The 23,606-nt window shown below is 39.6% G+C and overlaps 1 pseudogene; it reads left to right on the top strand.

Moving 5' to 3' along the window:
• The first annotated feature begins 5,090 nt into the window (after nt 1–5,090).
• LOC120739352 lies at nt 5,091–23,169 on the top strand (annotated as a pseudogene).
• Nucleotides 23,170–23,606: the final 437 nt, after the last annotated feature.

Here is a 23,606-nt window from a genome sequence, read left to right as displayed (position 1 = left end):
TCCTTAATGAAAACAAATTAATGACTTTAAAAAACAGAGTTCAGTGAGCATAACTGCAAAAACACTGCTGTAAGATTGCAAGTTATAATCGTTAATATCGTAGCATTTCAAAACACAAAATACACAGTTGTGTTCTAGGGAGTCGTTTGCATGGTCGACGTGCAGCTCTAATGCGGATCCCTCCCAAGGCCATTAAGCCTCTCCTAATTACACTTTATCTTGTTCAGTGGGCCTGCTGTCTACAAGCAGCAGTAGGGCTCAAGGGACATTTAGGCTAAAATGAGGTCTATTTGCAATGGTTAAGCTCATTTAGCATATACAGTACTGTGCAACAGTCTCAGACCACCCTTCATATTTACATTTTGGAAAAGGGGGAAATGGGTGGAACAAGTTCTTGAATTGAATTGAAATGCATATAAAAATATATGGAAATACAGTATCTAAGGCAAAAACAGAGTTTTGTACATTTCTAATGAGCTTGAAAGTCAATATTTGGTACGACCACCTTTATTTTTCAACACTGCCTGAATTCTCTCTGGGAAATTTTTGGTAGTCTTCAGGAATAGTTCTTCAGGCTAAGACAAAGCTCTTCTTTGCATGCTGGCCCCCTTTAAATGATCCCGCACTGCTTCAGTGCTGTTGAGATCCGGGCTCTGGGGAGGCCGATCCATGACTGACTTCCACTGTGTTTTTTTTCTATCTAGGCATGCTTTTACTGCATTGGCAGTATGTTTGGATCATTGTAATGCGGAACAAGGCAGCAAATGCTTTTCAGGTGGAATTTAATGGTGGATAAAAACCTGGTGGTACTTTTACACATGAAAAATCGTTTTGACAGATCTCCAACACCACTGGCTGAAATTCAGCTCCAAACCATGACAGAGCCTCCTCCTTATATACTGATATCAACCAAAAATTTTACACTTGAATTCATCACTCATCAGTGCAGTTCTTGTGTAGTTCTGCATACCTTAGCCTTTTCTCCATTTTTCCTTCCTTAAGAATGACTACTTTACAGCCACGTCTCCACTGAGACCATTTCTGTTGACGGCTTTAAAAAAAAATAAAAATCTGTTAGTACCGATAGTGAGGTGTGTGTTCACTAAAACATGTTCATACTTGCAGTTAAAGGCTGAATTAGGTTGACTGTTACCCAGTTACCAGACATAATGTCAGCTGCCCTAACCTAACAATATTTTAGTTATCATGTGACATCTGTACAAAAACAGACAGATCCCCCTTGGGAACGGCATTTCCGGGTGAGTTCTTTTGATTAAAATGAGTGGGAACTTCCACGTCTCCCTCTGTATATTTGTGTTGTCGTGTTTGTATATGTGACTGTGTGCATCTCTTTTCAACTGCCTCTCTGTCTGTCCCGGCACAACTGCTGACTGTGACCCGGTGCCAAGATAAAGATCAGGATAAAAACTACCCATAATCGTACCCAGTTTGATGTTTTTAAGAAGTGGGGGGTCAGGAATTAGGGCTTTAAATATTTCATTTACAAGGTCACTTAGAACTAGGACTTATCAATTTAGTTAGATAATAAAGATGCATATATCAGTGACCATGTCACAGTTTTCTAGAAAGAATGCAATGATAGCGTTTAGCTGTTTTACTGATCCAGATACAGTATTATTTATTATTATTATTATTATTATGTCCATAAATGCATTAACCCAAATGCAGAACAATAAAATCTAAACTATGTAAAAGTAGCTTTTTTCAGCAGCTATCATTTAAATGAACAAAATGTAGATGATGTTGAAGAGGCTCTGTGTTTTCTGTGTTGTCTTGAAAAATGTGCATGTGAGGATGGATGACTCATCCACTGCAAACCAAATCTACCTACAGGTACAAATAAAGTATCCTGAACCTGAATCTAAGAGGAACTGGGCATGTGCTTTCAGCTTCATGCCAAAGATTCTCTAGAACAAGCTAAAAAAAGACCTTGAATTCAAACCACTCAACACATGCCTTTGAATGTGCACCATCTTTCGCCAAGCAACTGAAGGTCTTATTTTTCTGAAGACAATTACATACCAGTGTGCCACACTTCTTTCTAGCACACATTCATTGCAACAATGCAATATGGGACTTGTGACCAGTGATGGTACATTTGCTTTTTTCACTGGACCTGATGTATTGTCGGCTCACAAAACCAGGGTGTGACAACCCAGCCAGAGGTAGAGAACAATATGGATTAAAATATTCTGGCAGTTTAGTATCATATCTTATCATTGTTACGGAGTACAGTGGTCCCTCGTTTATTGCACGAGTTACGTTCCAATGACAACCTGTGATAGGTGAAATCCGCGAAGTAGCCAACTTTATTTATTTTTTTTACAATTATTATAGATGTTTTAAGGCTGTAAAAACCCTCACTGCACACGTTATACACTTTTCTCAGACAGGCATGAACATTTTCACACTTTTCTCTCTTATTTAAACACTCTCAAAGTTCAAACCGTAGAAAAATAAGTCCAGTATTATGGAATGAAACCAAAGATCAAACCCTGTTTTCAGGTCCAGAACATGAGAATAGAGCAGCTGTGAGAGAATTCAACATTAATGAATCAGTCGTACGGAAGTGGAGAAAGCAAGAAGAATGACTTGAGTAAAGTTTGACTTTTCTGACTGTTTTGTTTTACTTAATGCACCTTATAATCCGGCGTGACCTTACAGTCCGAAAAATACGGTAACTTCTACCTTCCTTTAGCATGTCCAGAAGTCCAACTGCCTGTGCTATGGTTAGCATCGTCCTCTGCCTTTTGGATGCTACCATAGGTGCCTTTGACCGTGCAAAACGTTTCGTCAACATTCTTGTGTTTGTTGGGGATAAAACATACAGTACAGCACTTCAGAATCACACTGCTAGAGATCGAAGATTTATGTAAATTTGACAAGTTGAAAGCATTCTGTACAGTACAGGAGACACGGCACGAGATTGACTGACAATGGTGTGCAGCCAATCAGGACGCAGAACACAATGCGCTTTAAAAAAAAAGCATGCAAAAAAAATCTGCGAAACAGCGAGGCCGTGAAAAGTGAACCACGTTATAGCGAGGGACTGCTGTACGGACAAACAAGTATTTTTTAAAACAAAGATTTTTCTGTATTTTTTTTTTCTGTTGTTTTTTTTGTTTTGTTTGTTTTTTTACATATCTCCCATCCACATGAAAATGTCAGAAAACAACCTCATGTGCTGTCAAGGGCATGGCAGAGTAGCATGTGACAACAGCCCATTGTGTAGCGATGTCGGCCAATGAAAATCCTATAAATAGTAACACAGAGCACCATCTGACATCAGGAAAGGAGACACAGGTGCACACTTTTGCCCCTTTCCTTGCTCACCTGTAAATGGAGGAGTTAAAAATCTAAATTCTGGAAGGTGTTTTTATCAAAAGCTCAGTTTTCAGTGGTGTGAAATGGGTTTTACATGTAGATAAAAGCATCAACATACACACACAAAATTGCATCCATATTCACATGTCTGCATACCTGTGGACATGTCCTTGTTTCAAAAACAGAAATGTGCAATTTGACCAAAAATCCAGATTTAAGACCGTGAGCTTATAATTATTATTTTATTTAACCACCGTGGTCCTTTCTACTTCTTTCTGGCATCAAAACACCTGTTTCAAAATGATCACCTTGTTATCATGTGATGCTGCAGGTAGAGCAGGTCATCTGCTAGCTGGAAGACTGGTGGTTCAATCCCTGGCTGCTCCAGTCCACATGCCAAATATCCTTGGGCAAGATACTGAACCCTGAGTTGAGTAGTATGTATTGAGGAGTATGATTGTTAGATGGAAAGCACTTAGGCATACAAAAAAGTGCTTGTATGATGGGTGAATGAGGCATGTTGTATACAGTGCATTGAGTGCTCCAGTACTGTAGAAAAGTGCAATATAAAAAACCTTCATTTGAATCAGGTCATGTTTTAAGAGCATTGAGTTATTGAATATATATATAACATGAGCTCATACTAACTCACAAGAAATGGGTGTTTTATTGGAGGAAAGAATGTGACTGGACAGTTAAGGTCCCTGAGTGAGGACAGAGTGCCCAGAGCAGAGCAGTGCCCAGAATCATGTCTGTGGAACCGTTAGGAGATTCAAGATTCAAAGTGTTTATTGTCATGTGTACAAAGAAAGTCTCTGTGCAATGAAATTCTTTCTCTGCTGTCCATACATAGATACCGGTTAATATGTACAAATAAAACTACCACAGATAAATACAAATAGTATGAATAAACACTGTAGCCTTAAAAATAAATCCCACCTTTCATTCTTTGTTTCTTTGTTTGTTTGTTTCTTTCTTTCTTTCTTTCTTTCTTTCTTTCTTTCTAGTGTTTATATATAGGAAGAGTGGACTAAGTTCTCATGTAGGCCATTCTTTCTCACAGGTTTGAGTTAGTTGAAATTTTAAGACATCGAAAAAAGAATTTGTGACTTATGGATAGTAAAAAATATTTGTGAAACGTCATCAGATTTTTTGAAAAATCCAATAATACCTATCTTGTTATTTATATTTTAAGTGTAATTTAGTTTTTACTAAAAAATCCATTTTCAGGGGGGTTCTCAAGTTATACTTTGTAATATTTTGAAACCCTTTTTTTTCAACAACTGGATTTACGTTTTGTCTCAGGAAACGTTCACACCTGTTTTTTAGTATTCCGTCCACAGATTCATCATTTTCAAATGTATGAGTGGGACAAAAAAGGCACGCAATGGTTAGCTTCAAAGGCATTTATTTTGAAAACACCGGACGGAAATCCCTGTTATGTGCCGTTGCTTCTCCGCGCTCCCGCGTTGTTTTGGGAACATTCGGTTTCCCAGTGAGCACGCGCTTCCCGGACCGTAGCTGCCCGTCATCGCTGGCGCTGACATCACACGGAGGATTTGCTACAATGTCAAACACTCACAAGCAGCGCGAGCTCATGGCTTCCCCGCGCCACAATGACAAACACCGCCGCGTCCTGCTGCTCATCCTCTAAATACTACACAACTACGACCACAACTACGACCACCGTCCATGGCTTTATTCCGCGATTTTGGACAGGATGCGTTTGAGGTGAGACGGGTCACTCAGTTCTTTTCTAAATTACTGCTTTTTACTTGTAATTCATTTAGTTTATTTCGCAATGTTTTTAATTGAAAATTGTAGTTGATGTTTGAATTCTTGTTTGTTAAAAAAATTAAAACCTTTAAACGCAGACGGCGTGTTTCCCCGTATCTTTATGGGAAAAGTTCCCCGGCTCCCTAACGTTGATTGCTGTGCTATTACGTAATGGGAGTGCGGACACTGCTGAACGGATTTTACAGTGAGGTGCCGTGATGACACATCTCTGATAGCACAAGCTCGCGGTTTGCGTAGTAAAGACAGCGTCATATTTGCACACCCCTGTAACACCAAGTTTGTAGCCAAATAACGCATTTATCCCCTCACTGATTCACTCAAAGCACAACACTTCACGGTTTTCCAGGCTGTTAGTTGACCCAGCTATGACTGATTTATTACTGTTTTTTTAAAGAAAAAAAGTCATTTAATTACAGGTCCTCATTGAACAAATACATGCTAAAAACAGAAGAACATTTAAGTGATTTGTGCTTGTATTTTTAGCTGGAAAATATATAAATGTCTAATGTTGCTACTGATGTTGCTCATACTTTTATAATATCTGCAGTGCTGTGAAAATGCATGTACTCTCTTTCTGATTTTTCCCCCCTTATTTGTCATGCTTACTTCTTTTAGATCATCAAACACATTTTAACATTATACAGCGATAACTGATTAAAATAAAAAAAAAAGAGTTTTTTAAATGATGACTTTATTTATAAAAGTAAAAATAAAGCTATCCAACCCCTGTGTGCAAAACTAATTGCCCCGCTTTGTTAAATCATGTTCAGGTTCATTAGCTACAGCCAGACCTGCCGAATCAAGAAATCACTTCAGTAGAAGATGTCTGACAAAATGAAGCAGGCTCAGATCTCAAAAAGCAACACATCATGTCCTGATCTAAAGAAACAGCTGATAAACAAAGTCATTGACATCTGTCAGTCTGGAAACAGTTACAAAGCCATTTTTAAGGTTTTGGGACTCGAGAACAGTGGAACACTGGTGAACCTTCCCAGGAGTGGCTTACCAAAATTACTCCAAGATCACCCGGACGACTCAACCAGGAAGTCACAAAAGACCGCAGAACAACATTAAAGAACCGCAGGCCTCACCTGCTTCAGTTAAGGTCAGAGTTCATGATTCAACAATAAGAAAGAGAATGGGTAAAAATCAGACTGCATGGGAGAGGTCAAGGAGAAAACCACTGCAGAGCAAAAAGAACACGAAGGCAGGTCTCACATTTACCAAAAATATTTTGGTGATCCTCAAGAGTTCCGAGAAAATATTCTGTGGACTGATGAGACAGAAGCTGAACTTTTTAGAAAGTTTGAGTCCTGTTACATCTGCAAAAAACTAACACAGCAATTCATGAAACAACATTATACCAACAGTCAGACATGGTGGTGGTAGTGTGATGGTCAGGGCTGCTTTGCTGCTTCAGGACGACTTGTTGCAACGGATGCATTTTGTATTTATTCTGGTTCTCTTTGTCTAATATTAGAATTAGTTTGATGCTCTGAAACATGTAAGTGTGACAAATATGCAAAAAACAAACCCTAAGAAATCAGGAATAGGGTAACTACTTTTAGTCACTCTGTTGTTTTCAGCACATTGCTAAGTATCAGCATCAGAAGAAGACACCGAGTACAAGGTGTTCACGGTTAAGTGATGACAAGCTTTGAACCTGACTGTGTGCTGTTTGTGCGTCTCAGCAAATCTATGTGAGTGCGTGAGCCAGGTCAGAGGTCATGTTGCGGAGGGAATCCGACTCCCACGGCCTCTTTACCTTCGGAGAGACGTCCGACAATGACTGTGAGGTGAGGCTGTTTATTTATACCTGCTACCGGCGTACCTCTTAGATCTGCATGTGGCTCTAAAGCAGGCTGCAGTTGACACAAAATGTAACCGAAGGAACCCACAGATCCAGTTGCTGAACACGTAATAGCTCAACTTTTTGACTTAATTGTGTTATTTTTTTTCCTTTTAATAACTCTAGTGTTCAGCACTTGGCAGTCAAGCATTTTTAAGTGAGTAGGCAGATAATGTCAAAAGCCAGAAATCTCTTCTCTGAGCCGTTGACAGAGATATGAAAACTTTTGCCAATGATATCCAACAGCCAGGCTCATCCCAGGTCATGTGACAGTGATATTGCTGTACCTTATGTAAGTTTGTACAAGCTTCTTACTCCTTTCCTTTATCTCTGTCATTATGCTGCTGTCTAAGGATAAAAGGGACCAGAAGCTTCATCAAGTCAGCAGATCACAGTTGTTTATCCTCCCTGTCTTTGTCTCTCTGTCTTAGATGGGGGTGAGTTGCAGAGAGGTAGATGTAGCGTGTCTGTGCGAGGCCGGTCCCTGTACACTTTATTCAGAAGCACACACGCCTACGCCGGTGAGTGCTCAGGCTTTCCACTTAAGTGTCTGTGGCCGTCGCTCAACCCACTCAGATCTGAGAGTTTTTCTTCATCTGTAATCAGGCTCTAAATGCTGCCCGACGACCTCTCTGCATCTTTGTCGCTGCCCTGTTTTATTTTAAAGTACCTGTTCAGAGATATCGACGAATCACGTGTTAGCTTTTCGTTTTTTTTTTTTTTTCAAGGTGTGAATCTAATCAGTAGGTCTGTCTCTCTTCCTGCTTTCTGTTTTCAGGACACGCGGCTGTGTGAACGCTGTGGAAAAAACAAAGTGATGGTAACCAGGTACTCTGAGGGATACGGCACAGAGGTAATGTGTAGCATATGTGTGCGTGTCTTTATGACAGTGCTCTGTGTGCAGCTACTTAATGCTGTTGCAGAGCGCTGTGTGTGGAGTCCAGATATGTAACACGTTATAAGACTTTTTGATATTTGTGTTGATTTCCTGGCAGGCAGCTGGCATTTTTATAGGCTTTTAAGATTCCAGCTTGTGAGCAGTACATGAGTAATACCAGGGTTCAGTTAGGCCAGATGATTGATGCTCATGCCACAGATAGACATTTTCAAAAAGGATTTTCAGTCTCTTAAAACTAGGGTTGGACCATTTATTGCTAACTGATATACAGCACTGTGCAAAAGTCTCGAGCCAGCCCTGACATCTCTATATTTTGTCATATTTTGAGGCAAATACTGAAACTTTTCTGACAAAGTTGTATTTTTACTCAGTTGTATATAGAATTTGTGTTCTATTTTTATCCTATTGTATATTTTATTCTACTGTATATAGTATTTTATTTTATTCTATTCTATTAGAATAGAATTATCTATTTCTATCTTATCTTAACATGCACAAACTTACAGGTAAATACAGCATATAAATCAAAAACAAGAGCTTGAAAGTCAATATTTGGTACGACCTTTATTTTTCAACGCAGCTTGAAATCTCTTAGACAATCTTTCTTTAATTAATTTTTGAATAGTTCTCCAGGCTTCTTGAAGGACATTCAAAGTTCTTCTTTGTCCTAGATCAAAATCTCCAACACCATTGGCTGAAATGCAACACCAAGCCATGATGGAGCCTCCACCGTGCTTCATACACGCTCACTTATCATCATCATCATCATCATCATCATTTATTTATATAGCACTTTAAAAACACACCTGGTAGACCAAAGTGCTGTACAATACTAATATGCACATAGTAATAAAACCAGACATAGCAATAACATGTTAAAAAAACAAAACAAACAAAAAAACTTATGTTCCTCTCTCCTGACTTCCTCAAAACCAAACAAACAAACAAACAAAAGTTGGATTCCTCACTCCAGCGGACCGGTTGCTATTGTTTTTCAGTTTGGCTCTTGCTGTGGTTAGATTTTTAGGCCTGACACTTCTTCTGTCCTCTACTTGTCTAGCTTCCACAGATTTTTTTTAAAGGACATCCAGTGTTATGCCAGGTTTTTGGGTAATAGCTCTTTGGGAATACCCTTTTTGGTGCACAAATAGTTTATTTCCTCTGGCATCTTGCACAGATTTCACAAATGAGTACAAGTTTTGTGTTTTGTGACAGGCTGCGAATACCAAAGTGTCAGCCACTGGACTGACAGAAAGAGGGGAAAAACCAAAGAAAAACTGTGGAAGAGCTCCAGAAAGGCTGGAGTACTGTTGCTCAAGACCACTTTAAAAAATAAAATAAAAATTCTGGCTCTTTAAAGCAAAAAATTTAAATTAGGAGGGACTCCAGATTTTTGCACAACTCAGTATAATTGGCTAATACGTATCAAAATGGAAATAAGCACCGCAAATATTTTAATCAGTGAGGTGGGTGATTTGATTTGTGATACAGTTTTCCTGAATTGATGGTGATAATGCTAGCTACCCTTACATGAAACAATATCCAAGATAAGGGGAAATATGAGCAATTTACCAAACAAGTCAAATATAATGAAATCATTTAATAAAATGCCTTTATCTGTTTACTGTAGCCTGAACTTAAAACTAGCCTGAACTAGGTAGCTTGTTTAGCAGAGTGCAGCTGTTCTAACATGCTGTGCTGTCAGCGTTAATCTCGTTAAAATTACATTAACACCATAACCACATTAACGCTGCAAATCTCTGTTAGGGAGTTATCGTGGATCACCTTGTGTGTGGGGCTGCATGGTGCTAATGAGTGAACAAGCTAACTGCGTTGACGCCATGCAGCCCCACGCAAAGTGGGGCCCCACGAAAGTGATTTTTTAAATGCTAAAAACGTTAGTTTGTCTATGCTGTTTATATTTTAAAAAAGTTATCAATATTTGGTATTCTTAAAAAAAAATCACAAAATATTGCAGTACTGTGTTGTACGAAAATCATTGCTATATCCCTGTCATGCAGCTAGCTGCTATAGTTGTGTCTGCACCCACCTGCTCATTTGAGGCCACACCCTCAGTCAATGGAAACTGTAAGCCTTGCTATAATTTAAACCCATGAGTTATATTAAAAAATGGAAATGTAAGGCAGTCTTGAAAAGGGAGATTTTCTTTTTTTGGTAGCAGGCTGTAACAATTTATAGTTGTGTTGCAAAATTAGCCATTTTAACATAGGGCGCTGTGGTGACTTGCTTTTGGATTCAGCCTCAAGTGGCCATTACAGGAACTGCATTTTTTGGCCAAAGATAAAAACACACAGCACATTATGTTAATAGCTCATTGTTTTTTGGTTTTTTTTTTAAATGCTAAACTTATATTTTCAGTACAGAGTGGCAGTAGTTCTTGTTACTATAATATACAGTTTAGTATTCAGTGATATATTTTGTGTTCTGGAATAGGAACCTTTAGACAAATCAATGATTTTTGAGTTATCCCCGTTATTCAGTATAGTTTATAGTTTATATATAGTTTATAATCTATCTATCTATCTATCTATCTGTCTGTCTGTCTGTCTGTCTGTCTGTGTGTGACAGAAAGAGGTAAAAAGACTGGTACTGTTGGGATATAAATACTCTCTGACTTCATTATGTTATGGATAGAGGTGTGAGCTGATTCATGCTTAATAACAATGGTGGTAATATAAAAAGTGACGCATTAGCACACTCACACAGACAAATGCCATCATCAAGTGGTATTTGGTTTCACAAACTGTGTTGGTCTGTGATGAGTCACTGGGATTTATGTGTTTCTTTCATTTTAAAAACTCAAAAAATTGAAAACACTTTTGTATTTGTCATATTTTATCCCAGCTTAATGGCTGCTAACACATTCCTCTGTGTTTCTGTTGGTTATTATATATTTTTTCTTGTCTTTTTCGCTCCATTGCAGGAGGAGTGTGTGTTATCTGACCCTCAGGGGGAGAGTGACGCAGATGCGGATATAGAGGATACAGACTGCAGGTCACCGACGCGTTCATATTCACACAGTGTGCTGTGCTGTACCTTACTGTATCTGACCTTGTGCCTTTGACTCAATTTGTTCAGACTCCAGGAGCCTGGTTCTCTCCAGCGAATCAGCTCACGGAGACGGAAACGTCCTCGAGTAGCGCGACAAGACACCACGGAGAGCGAGGATGATGGCGGGCGAAGCCATAGATCCCATCGATGGAATCTGAGGCTTAGTCCTGACAGAGCACACAGCAGAACCATACTCGAGGTAAGAAGAAATAAATAAAAACAAATCAAAATCAAGCAATCAAGATGTGATTGTGGTGCAGACCTTCAGCTTTAATTCAAGAGGTTTTTATTCAAATTTGCATTAATTTTATGCATTTAGTTGAATACTCCAAAAGAGTGTTTCACTCGGTTGACATCAGGTGACTGTAGAAAATTCTATTTCTTTGTCATGAAAAACTTTTGCAGCCTGCTTTGTATCATCCAATCAAGCTTGCAGCATTCGGTTGAATCTGAGCAGAGAGTATAACCCCCTCTGCACTTCAGAATTCGTTGTCCTCTTCTATCAGCAGTCACATCATCAATAAACACGACATGGACAGTGTATCCATGTCATAACACTGCCTCCACCGTGCTTGACATACTAACTTTTCCCCTTCTCGTCCATCATTGTGATAAAAGTCAGTCTTGATTTTGTCTGTCCAAACATATGTACACTTGGCTCTTTCACATGTTTTCTGAGGCTTGAGCCTGTAACCAGTGGTTTGCACCTCATTGTAAACATCTGTTTCCATTAACAAAAGCATCTTTTGATTGGAGACCCAATGATACACCTTCCTGCTTGAGAGTGTTCTCGACATGTTTAGATGTTGTGATGTTTTTTCTCTTAACCATTGAAATAATCCTGCCATCTTGCACTTTTAGTCATCTTCTGTGGTCCTTCAGGCCTTCTGCTATTGGTATCATTCATTCATTCATATTTGAAATTCACAAAAATTCAGATATTATGTCTGCTTTATTTGTCATGAAATAACGAGCTGCTTGTCAGTCAGTTGTCCAATTATACTTGAGCCTTTGAATCAGTGTTGCCAACTCCTCAGTAAGGAAAATCGCTATTGGCTGTCCTAAAAGTCGCTAGAAGTCGCTAAATGATGTCATCGCCTAATTTGCATAATTGATCATGCTAATCTAATTGTAACCTATGTTGTTGGAGAGAGAAATAACATCGTGGAAGAGACATAAAGTGAGTAAAAAACGTCCTAAATGCATTTAGAGTTTATTTAGAACTACAAATTAAATTTCTTTTAGCAATTATTGTTTTTTTTAATGTCACAATTCCAACCCTGCTCCTTTACCCGGGCTTGGACCGGCAAAAGTGACCCGAAATAGGCACTCTGGTGGAGTTACTTTGTGTGTGTGTTTATAAGTAGTTTTAAACCTTGTGATCCACAAAACAGCATAAGAGTAAAAGAAGAACTGACTGCGTTACAGCACCCGCTGCTTGTTGAGAGTAAAAGCGATACGCGCGTTCACGTCTTTTTTTAGCGACTTTCTTTAGAAAAAAAGTTGCTAAGGGGTCTGAAAACCCGCTAAATATAGCGACAAAGTCGCTAAGTTGGCAACACTGCTTTGAATATGGCTTAATCTTTATAGAAATGGTAAAGCAGTTAATACAGCACTTTTGTTAAACCCCTTGAATTAAAGTTGAAAGTCTTGAATATTGATTGTTTGATTTTAAATCTACTATGTGGTGTACAGAGAGAGAAAATTGCCCCCTGAAAAGTGTCATTATCCAAATACTTTCTGACTCACTGAATGCACAGAATTTTCCCGGTTCATACTATTACTTCCCTGTTGCTTTAATTAGTTACTCTGCTCATTTAGGGTCTAAAAATGAAGTACAAACAGAGAAATTGAGGTCTATCTCAGTTCTCTCCTGCGTCTGCCTTTCAGGAGAGCATATCACAGGTCAGGCCACTGATCATTTGCAGGCCAAACGTGGAGAAGCAGAAGAGTCCTGATGAGGTGACCCGAGGCTCCAAACTGACGTCTCTGTGGCCGTCGTCCTTCTCTCTTCCTCTTATCCTCCTCCTGTCATTACCTCTCTCTGTTTCTCTCATTGTTTTTATCGTGTCTTTCCTCCTTCCGTGGGCCAGTGCTTGACCCCCGCCATGCCTGCTTCAGGATATTAGTTTCATTCCAGAAATGACAGAAAGTTCTACCGACTCATATAATGTAGTGGATAGCGTAATTTCTTTATAAACGAGTAGAAAGACTTGAAGATAATAATAGATTAGCAATACTGAATTTGTGTTCAATGTTTCTTTTCCTCCTTTCTTTAAATATCTTGACTTTAAGCGAAGGTCGTCCCTCGAAACCAAAAAGGCACTGAGAAACTTTCATAACGCGGCGCATTTTGATCGAGAATGTGCTCACAGTGAACACAACACAAACTCAGCTCCTGCCTCTGTCTCATAAAATCTCACCTTCCGTCTCACTTTTCCTCACCCCCTCGTTTGTAAAAATAGACCTCTCATCTCGCTCCTTATTCTAACAAGCCACTGGAGTGACACAGGGGGGGGGGGCAAGGTTTTATGGCTGTGCAGGTACTTTTAAAAAGGAAACTAGGAGGCTCGGTAGGAAAACCTGCGAAAGACAATGCTGCCGAACTATGCAATCCCTCTGTTTGTACCGCGGCATCTTAACTGCTGTTCGAGTACGTCTCCTATGTCCTTGGCACTGTCGACACCTTCGTGGCCCCCCGTCCCCTTTTCTTCCTCTGAGGAGTACAGTTTGTGAATGCAGGGACTCGATGGTTCCAAAGTAGAGCGTGACCCAATTTAAAAAGCATTACCAGGAGAGATCTGATACAGCTCCCATCGTGTATGATCTACAGCACATCTGTTATAACGAATAAATTACATGTATTAATTTACGCGCCGCAGACCTCAAAATAAAACGAGCTTTGGTGGCAGTGTGTTACAGGAGTTTGGACACTATTTCACAGTCTTACAGTCATATTTAAGAATGCTTATGTAAATTATGATTTCAGAGGACTAAGCTTGACAATCAGTCATGCTGTTTATTTCAAGCTGGAATATCTAGAAAACGCCATCTTTTGGCTATGTTTGTACTGTACATTTCATTTTATGTTGTTTTGTATGTGTTTTGAAGTTAGGGTTGTTTTTTTTTCTTCCCCACGTCACACTACTGATGCTTGCTTGCCTGTAGAAAAATGATCATTTTAGGTTAATATCAGGTTTCACTGTGTTAACTGGTTAGTTTTAGAGATTTTTCTCTCCTAGTTTGTTGTCATGTTGTAGTCTTACATCTTATTTCTATATGTGTTTATCTCTGTTTCATGGGGCCCAGAAATTCAATAAAACTAGATTGTATTTTGACAACAAAAGCCTTTCTTTCTTTCTTTTTTTCTCCACTACCACTTTAAAACCAAGCAGGTTGCAGAAATGAGGCTAAACTGCTGACTTATGTCTTCGTTATAGCTACTACCATTAGCACTCATACATCTTCAAATGTAAAATAGTAAAAACCAACACAATTGTATCTCATATCCCCGTATTGGGCGTTGTTTTTGGATTATTGTAGTAAATGCTGGTCCAGGTTCAACATGGCAAGTGACCAATCGCATTGTTATGATGTCATAGTTTTGCATCGTGGAAAAAGCCTGCCGATGGACTCTCAAGAAAAAATAGGATGGCAGTCAGGGTTAGGGTTTGGTGTGTGTTGTGATGGTGTTTCCACATTGCAAAACTGTGACATCACAGCTATGTCACTGGTCACTTGCAGTGTTGAACCTGGACCAACAACAACACGAACACAGGGACATCATATCATGCTGTCTTTAACCGGGTGGCAGGAAGTAGAATAACACACCAGGTTACAAAAATCAAGAGTTGCACGAGTTAGCGAAAACGGCAGCTAATGACAACACTGACAAAGTCGATATCAGTTTAACGTCAACTTTGTGGTACAGTTCTGTTTGCCAGGCAGGACATGGTGGGTATAATGGGGTCCTTAGCCTCTGGGAACATCAGCGGTTTCTTTTTTTACTGTGTCCGGTGTAGTCAGGATATCCAGATAGTAGATAAGGGTTTTCCAGTTCTGGACTTTGTGCCTGCCATTGCTTATCATTGCAGTTAAGTTAATAAAATAAGTCAATAATAGTCTAAAATCTCCCTTTTTGAGACTGCCTTACATTTCCATTTTTAGACTATAGCAAATGGTTTGGAAACTGCATTTTGAAGGAACCAAAGCTGGTTTAAACTGGATTGTTGAGTAAAGCTCTGACTACAAACTGACTACACTGATCTTCTGGTACCAACAATTTTGCCCACACTTTCTGCATTTTCATGTCCAAAATTCAGTTTTAGGTGGTTACACATAGGATTATCTGTAAACCTCCAAAAGCCTCAGCAACACTTTAGGTCAACCGCTATGACTTTAACTTTTTATATATATATATATATATATATATTTCACTTCACTCATTTCTGTCCCACTCTGTGATCTAGATTACACTTGCATTGATCTTATCTTGCAGGATCTTATCAATGCAAATATGTATATTTTCCCACCCATCCATGGTGATCCTGGAGCTCATCCCAGGTGACACTAAATGAGAGAGAGAGCTGTACAAGTTGCAGGTCAGTCACATGACATTTTTGCAAAATGTTGAGTTATTGTTTCTGATTTTTTTTTTTTTTAGACCATGCAGAGTTACAGAATAGGCACTCTGACAAAAGATGACAGTGCTCGGTGCTTGAACTACTTGTGCCTCTCACTCTGTTGAGCCGAAAAAGAAGAATGCAACCCTCATGTCCCAGCAGTGTAGCTGCTCTTGACAAAAGGGCCTGAAGGGGGGAGGGGGGGTCCAATAACGAGGTTAGCGCTCTTCACTCCTCCTCCTCCTCTCACTGCTTGCATTGCCATGGTAACAATCAGAACTGCTGCAGAGGAAACAGACTTTTCATAAGTAAGATTGTGAGCAGCTGCCCAAAGCTAAACTGTAGGTAATAATGTAGATACAGAAGTGTATCCGTATCTGCCGTGAATGTATATACAATGGCAAATATCTGTACAGGTTGTTCCTGAATGGAGACGTTTTTAGGGTGTATTAAAGCATTAAAAAAACATCTTACAGACAGTTGAATGCTTACAAGCACACATTCAGTGTGAAGAAATGTTTAAGCACTCAAGTGCTCTTTTGAGTGCAGTTGAAAAGGGGCCTTAATCACTTGCCTGCTTGTTTAAATCCTTCTGTGTGTGAATGCACAGTAGGCATGTGTTCGTGTGATGCCTCACATGTGAAGGCAAAGTCACCGTGTCCTCAGGTAGGAGTGTTTTTTTTTTAAGCGATCTGTTGCCCACCAGTTTCATTTCCAAAACACCTACTCACAGTCCCGAAACTTCAAAGCATGTCAGTAGATTTTTATTAGGAACCCACAGTGTGAACAAAACATCCATTGATCTTAGAGGATGTATGAAGCAGGGTTTTGATTTTAAAGATAAAAGATCTTCAACCAGTGATATTGAGCTTAAACGTATTTAAACAAAACAGAGACAAAAACAGCAGCTAGCATGAACGAGATCAACACTGCTGTACAGACAAAGATCAAATCAAAATGTTTTTTCAAATGAGAATAAATGCACCTAGCCGTTTTTGCTGCAGTTTCCTTATCAGATTAAAATGGTACACTTTATGGACTTATACATTACACCTACAGGAGCTTCTTGGTTGTGGAAACCCATGCCATGAAGTTCTCCATGGACAGTTTTTATGCTGATGTTAATGCCAGAGGAGGGTTGGAGGTCTGCAGTGACTGAGTCAGCCAAGTGTTTGTGACTTTGCACACTAAACTTGTGGATGAGTTGCTGTGGAGCCCAAACACTTCTACTTTGCAATAATCCACTTAAAGCTGATGGTGGAATATTTAGTAGGACAGAAATTTCATAAACTGTCTTCCTGCATCAGCAGCATCCTATCACAGTATCATATTGGAGTTCAAGGAGCTCTTTAGAATGCCCCATTCTTTCACAAATAATTAAAGGCAGTAGAGACAGACTGGGGGCCTGATTTTGCACACCTTTGGCAATGGGACTGAAAATATCTGAAATGAAAGACAAAGAGGTGTGGTTCTAAACTTTTGTATGAATGGCATGAATACAATTAGTCCTAAAACAAAATATACCCCACTACACCCCAAACCTTACCACTGTATTCTCTTCAGTGTCAACCTGATTAAAAAAAGGAAATAAAAAGGTACTTGTGATTAGGTTTGCATACCTTCTGAGATTTATGCTCCACTAAATTATAACTAGACGTTTAGAACCTGCTTAACTCTGAAGACCATTTAGTAATAAGTCAAAGAAGATTTTAAAATATCTTTATAAAATTCTAGCAGCTAATATATTGACAGATCTTCTAAAACTGGGTCTTCCCGTCTAATTGCCTCTGATTTGACAAATGTTTTCAACTGACTTGAAGAAACTTGTTTCCAGTTTAGAGATTTCTTGGATTTCATTGGTTAGTCAAAACTAAACACTACCTAGCACTGTGACGGGACAAATTCACAAATAGCTGGCGCAGGCCAATCCAGTTACATTTCTAAAAATGTGGTAATGCAAGGAGAGAGCATATGTATGAATGCTATTTTCAAAGTCAAGGTTACACAGTGTGACCCAGCTGTTTGCTTTCTCTGTTAGCACAAAAGCCTTCAAGTCAACAGGTGTTGTTTGTTTTTTTGCCCTCTTGGCCTCCTCCTCCCTCTTGCGCCTTGACCCACATTCCTCTGTACTTGGATGTGGAGGAGCAATGTGATCTCACTGATGACCCTCTAGGCATTTAAAATTTATCCCCAAGTCATATGCCTCAGAATGAATAAGCCTGCCAAGGCTTCCCGAGATGTCGAGGTTGATAGACTCAGATGGGCAGAGATTCAGCTGCCTCCAAGTCATTGCCTTGTTTATTACTTGCTTTTGCTTCTTCCAGTTTGCATTTTAGAACTGTTGAACACAATCCCCACACTAATAGACTGCAAAGTCCTTCATTTAAGACCACAACAATAAACTGCACATCCTTTGGAGCTATATCAGATATAAAGTAATAAAATGAGGACAAAATTGGAAAAAAAATGTGACAATATTTGACAATATGGTAAATAAAAACATAATTGTGCCATTTTCAGACTTTTGTTGGGTGTCTGCCTGAAGCCTCATGATGTCTAGAATTTCCACTACCTAGTGATATATTACACTGTATACAGCAGCTTATTTGGTTATATGAGGAATCATGCACTCTCACGCCACTCAACGCCACATGCAAGAGGGGAGAGAGAGGCAGGAGATGAACAAATAGACAACACAGCTCTTGTCTGCAGATGAGGTAAGGTCTGAGCTGTTTCACAGTGCGAAGTCCAGCTCAAGAAGTAAGTGATCTGCAGTCGCTTTGATTCCTGAGGTGCAAATCTGAAAGATTAAAGTAGCTGTGAAGATTATAGGTCTAATGGACACTCTGGCAGTTGCTAATTCCTGCCTTGAGAAGCAGTAGGATGTATGGAAGAGAGTGATGGAGAAGAGAAGGAGACGATTGTGGGACAGGATAAGATGCTGGGTTAAAGCAGAGGTGTGTAATAAAGAAGAAGAAGAAGAAGAAGAAGAAGGGGTGGAAGAGAATGGTGAGGACGCTGACAGCGAGGAAGAAGATGTGAATGAGGAAGAAAATGAAGCAGGAGGAAATCAAGATGAAGAAGAAGTGCAGGCAAAACCGGAGGTGAGGGATGCAGAGGAAACCGAAGAGGACAAAGGAGAAAGTGGTTCAGAAACAGAAGGTTCTGATTTCACAGTTTCTGAGGATAAATATTTTAACAAACACAGAAATGAAGATATCTCTGAAACTCAGACTACTCTGGAGTGGAATGGAGAATTCAACGGTGAAATATTGACAGATGAAGAAACTGTCACAGAATCTTGGGTCACTAAAGAAGATCGTGAAGAAGAAGAGGAAGCTTCTACAGATGATAAGGAAACAGAACCTTCAGTGGATGAAGATGGGGATTTTAGTGATGAAGATGACATAAAGACATATTTCAAAGATGATTACCCCATACATGTTTTTCTCACCTTGAATGAATTCAGGAGTTCGTCCATTCTCACCGACCTTACTTTGAGGACAGAGGATGGGATGCGTTTCTGTGTGCACTCCCCAGTGCTGGCTGCTGTCAGTTCACTTACCTGTGATAATCTAAAAAGAAGCAAAGCAGAAAACAAAAGAGCTGATGAAAGAAAAGACGATGACACATGTGTTGGAGTTCACCCGTGGTCAATCTCTCTCGGTCCTGAGGTAGAGCATGTTGGGTTAGAGGCGATTGTGGAGTTTGCCTACACTGGACAAATACCATTCTTAAACAAGGATAATCTGGACAAGATAAAGGCTGCTGCTCAAACACTGGGTGCACCAAGGGTTCTCGATCTCTGCACTGAGGAAGAAGAGAAGTCCACAAAAACTGGAGGGGATAAGAAAAGGGAAAGTATTTCTACTGCACAACAAATGACGATCAGCCTTCAGTCCATCCAACAGCTGTGGATGGACAAAGTGGGATGTGATGTGACTCTGGAAGCTTGTGGTGGATTGCTTCATGGTGAGTAGACCATTTAATGCTGTCTGGATGCCCACTTTAACTTTTACCTATTTGCTCAAGTAAATTTCTGTGTTGTGATACATTTTCTTTCATCCACAAGTAGGTCCTCAATCAAATTTAACATCACTTTCTTCATTGCAAAAGTGACTATATTTAATATTAGATAAATGTGTATTGAGAATTTTACCATCAAATATACATTTTCTTAAGATGCATCTGTAGTTCTGCCAAATAAGTTTTCAGGTTGTTCATATTTCTGTTTTTTTGCAAGGCGACTACTGGGTGGTCCAGATTTCCATATTGTGGAACATTTAACCATCAAATAAATCTGGATTTACATTCTGCACAAAGTGTGTAGTAAACATACGTTGGGCCTTTATAGGCTTCATCTTTAATGAAGTACATTATAAAACAAGCATGTGACCTGGATATGTTAGAGATATTTACTCATTGATGTCTTTTGTCTAGTCCACAGAGTTATCTTGGCTGTAAGCAGTGATTACTTCCGTGGCATGTTCACCTCAGGGATGAAGGAGTCCCATCAGCCTTTTGTGACCCTTCCCTTCCTTTTGGCATCAGAATTAGAAGTTCTAATTGGCTGCTCTTACAGTGGTGCTCTACCTATGAGCTGGCAGTGCATCTTTGAGATCACCAGCACTGCTCTCCAGCTTCAATACCAACCTGCACTTTCCTTGTGCTACAATTTCCTGTGTCAAGAAATTAATCCTCAAACTTGTCTGGATGTGGTCTCTTTTGCTGAGGCCTATGAAATGCCACAGCTTCTTGAATTTGCTGATGATTTTGTCCTCCGGCATTTCCAGATGGTGGCATGCACCTCAAAGTTTACGGACCTGTCAGCTAAAAAGCTCTTGATGTACCTAAACAGTAACTCACTTTATGTTCCATCTGAACTTGTTATATTCAAAGCCGTGACAGCTTGGATCCAAGCAAAGCCCAGGATAAGGCTCAGACTAGCTCATGAACTTATGAAAACTGTCCAGTTTCATTTGATGACATTCAAGGAATTCAAGGAAGTGCGATCTCAGACCATGTGGTCTAATCCCAACATGGCAGAGCTGTATAAGGAAATCTTTGAAGATTTCTGCTCCAGTGAGAGTGCACAGCATCAGTTCCGCATCTATATGCCAAAAGAGAGTCTCGTTCTGATTGGAGGTGACCAGATTTCGGAAGACCTGAGCAGCCGCAGCATCAGCAGAGAACTTTGGTTTGGGAATTCCCTCAGGAATCACATAGGGGTAAAAAAGGCATTGGAGTGGAGAAAGCTGGGAGAGATGCCTGAGCCAGCAAGATTCGGGCATGAGGTGGCTGTCCTAAAAGGACGATTGTATGTGTTTGGAGGCAAGAAGTATTATGGCATTGGTGACACCCTTAATAATGTTTACAGGTAAGAGCGGTTCATTGTCAACCCTCCAAAAGCAATAATAACATATACTTAACTGTTTCTTATATGTGCATAATTTCACCACCTGTAGGTATGACCCTTGTGAAAACAGCTGGGAGTTTCTGGCTGAAATGCAAGAAAAAAGATGCTCATTTTCAGTGGTTGTACTTAATGAAAAGATATATGCCATCGGCGGACACAGTGAGACCGATCCTATAGATAGTGTTGAAAGATACTGCCCATCTACAAATTCTTGGAGGTAGGTTGGGGAGAGCATTCATTGTTCATTACCATGTCATTACATTTCTCCTAAATAAGCTGTTTAAAATTATTCAAAACTTTTCAGAATATTGTAGTTTGCTGTCACAAATCACTCATCTTTTCTTTTTCAGTTTCACATCACCCTTGGATCTGCCTCTGAGCGGGCATGTAGCAAAAGTTACCCAAGGACAGATCTTCATAACAGGAGGGGAAAATAATGATTACCTTTGTGTTGCATCCCTCTTTCTGTACCATCCCAGAAACAGGAAGCACCTACCTGGCAAACATGGCTTCACCTCGAGCTCATCACTGTATGGAGTTCTTGGGTGAATATCTTTACGTGGCAGGTGGAGTAACCACTGATGATACCATGACTATTGTTGATCAGCTATCTTGTGAAGTGTACAGTCCAGTGGCTAACTGCTGGACTGCCTTTGCATCTCTGCCAGTGCCGCATGTTGGAGCAGGAAGTGCTGTTTTGGAGGGAAGGTTTTATGTGCTGGGTGGATACAGTCAGGAGGACTACACCGACACTAAGGTGGTGCACCGCTATGATCCTGCCACACAGAAATGGGAGAACATGGGAAAGATGCCCGGGCCAAACAATGATATCCGTGCATCTCTGCTGTGTTTGCCAATGCATTTGCGACTATAAGACATGGTAATAAATCTCATTATTATTTATAATCACAAGAGGAGAATATATCATTATAAAGTATATGAATTAAGGAGAGATACTTTGAGCTGAACAGCGTAAAGGAAATGAACTGGAACTGTTAATAATTTAAATTAAACAATATGTTTTTCAGTTTTCTGAAAGTTTTTGTCCAAATATCTATCTGAATTTTTTTTATTTTCATATAGTGTGTGTGTGTGTGTGTGTGTGTGTGCGTGTGTGTGTGCGTGTGTGTGTGTGTGTCAGATATTTAGTGTTCACTTTGGCATCCGATTTTCTTTGGTTATATAACACAAGGTTTAAATTTGATATGAATTAAACTGAACTGTGTGTGAGTTCCACAGCAGAATGCAATAGCAAGGTACGATCACATGAGGGAGCTCTCTGCCTCCCCTCTTGTCTTTACCAAACTTTGTGGTGGGATGCTGGTGAAAACAGCTGTCACTGTAAAAACTGTACACAAAAAGGTTGTTTTGCATTTATTATTCTGAAGAAGTTTCTAAATTTATATTTGCATTAAATTCTACTTGAAAATAAACAACAATGAACTGAGTCCTTTAATAATATAAGTGCACATATTCAGGTAAGTGCTGAGGTAATATTAGGTCAGATCATTAGAAGTTTACACAGAGATAAAGAGATTTGATGACTAATGCTGCTTTAACATTTTAAGACAATGCATAAACCATGAAAGAGTAAAACAAACAAACAAAAAACAGGTTTTGTGGCTGTTTAGGTTATTATACACCGCTGTATTGACCCCACAATTCTACGTGCACCCAATCAACAGCAACCAGCAGAGCTACTGCATTGCTGCTGCTGCCAGTGCCGTCTGCTGAAGGGCTGTCATATGTTGAAATTTGACTGACATTATTCTTCACAAGAATAGCACCTGCTGTGTGAGTGTGAGAGTAGTAGAGTAGTCGGAAGTACTGCAACTGAGCAGAGACCATTCACTGGTGCTGTGAAGATTCCTGCAACAGAATAAAGGAAATATATTGTTTTCTTTCTGTCCAGCCACCCTGGCTGTAGCTCAGGCTGTAGAGCATCATGCAGGGTCATCTGCTAATTGGAGGGTTGGTGGTTTGATCATGCCAAATATAAAAAGCAGTGCTTGGGTGAATGTGGCATGTTGCATAAAGCGCTTTAAATGCTCCAGGGGAGTAGAAAAGAAAAGTACTGTATTATGCTAAATATAGCATTCGGAAAGCGATAAATGGGTCCAGCATTGAATGTGTTTATCCAATGAAAAAATCTGTTCAATTGGTCGCCACATTCATGTTGTGAAGCAGCTGAGTTGTGGATTTCAAACCCCAGACTGTGTTTCAAATACTTAGGGACCCTGAGAATTAATTTGTGTTATTTTTCCAATACAGTTACAGATCTCTGTCTCAAGTTCTCTTCTATACTTGCAATGAAACTTGGTGTCTAGACCCGTGATATTGTTCTTGCTCAAAATTCTGTACCAGCTTCTCTTTTGCCTTCATCCACTCACTGATGTCCGTGTCGCCTTTCTGTCCACATCCTGGCTCAACAAACAAGAATCACAACAACAATCACCTGAAGAACTACGAGGTTTTTTTTAGTCCCGTCTTAGTTTGTTTCTTATTACTTAAAATAGATAAAGCTGAAAACCTAGAATTTCATGGCACTAAATTAGTAACGTACGGTTACGGTGTAACCTGGGTTCTCTAGCATATCGAGACTATCTC

Source organism: Simochromis diagramma, unplaced genomic scaffold (assembly GCF_900408965.1).
Source record: "Simochromis diagramma unplaced genomic scaffold, fSimDia1.1 OVJJ01000370.1, whole genome shotgun sequence".
Classification (NCBI taxonomy): Eukaryota; Metazoa; Chordata; class Actinopteri; order Cichliformes; family Cichlidae; genus Simochromis; species Simochromis diagramma.
Note: the sequence above shows the minus strand (reverse complement) of the source record. Positions and strands in the feature narration are given on the sequence as shown.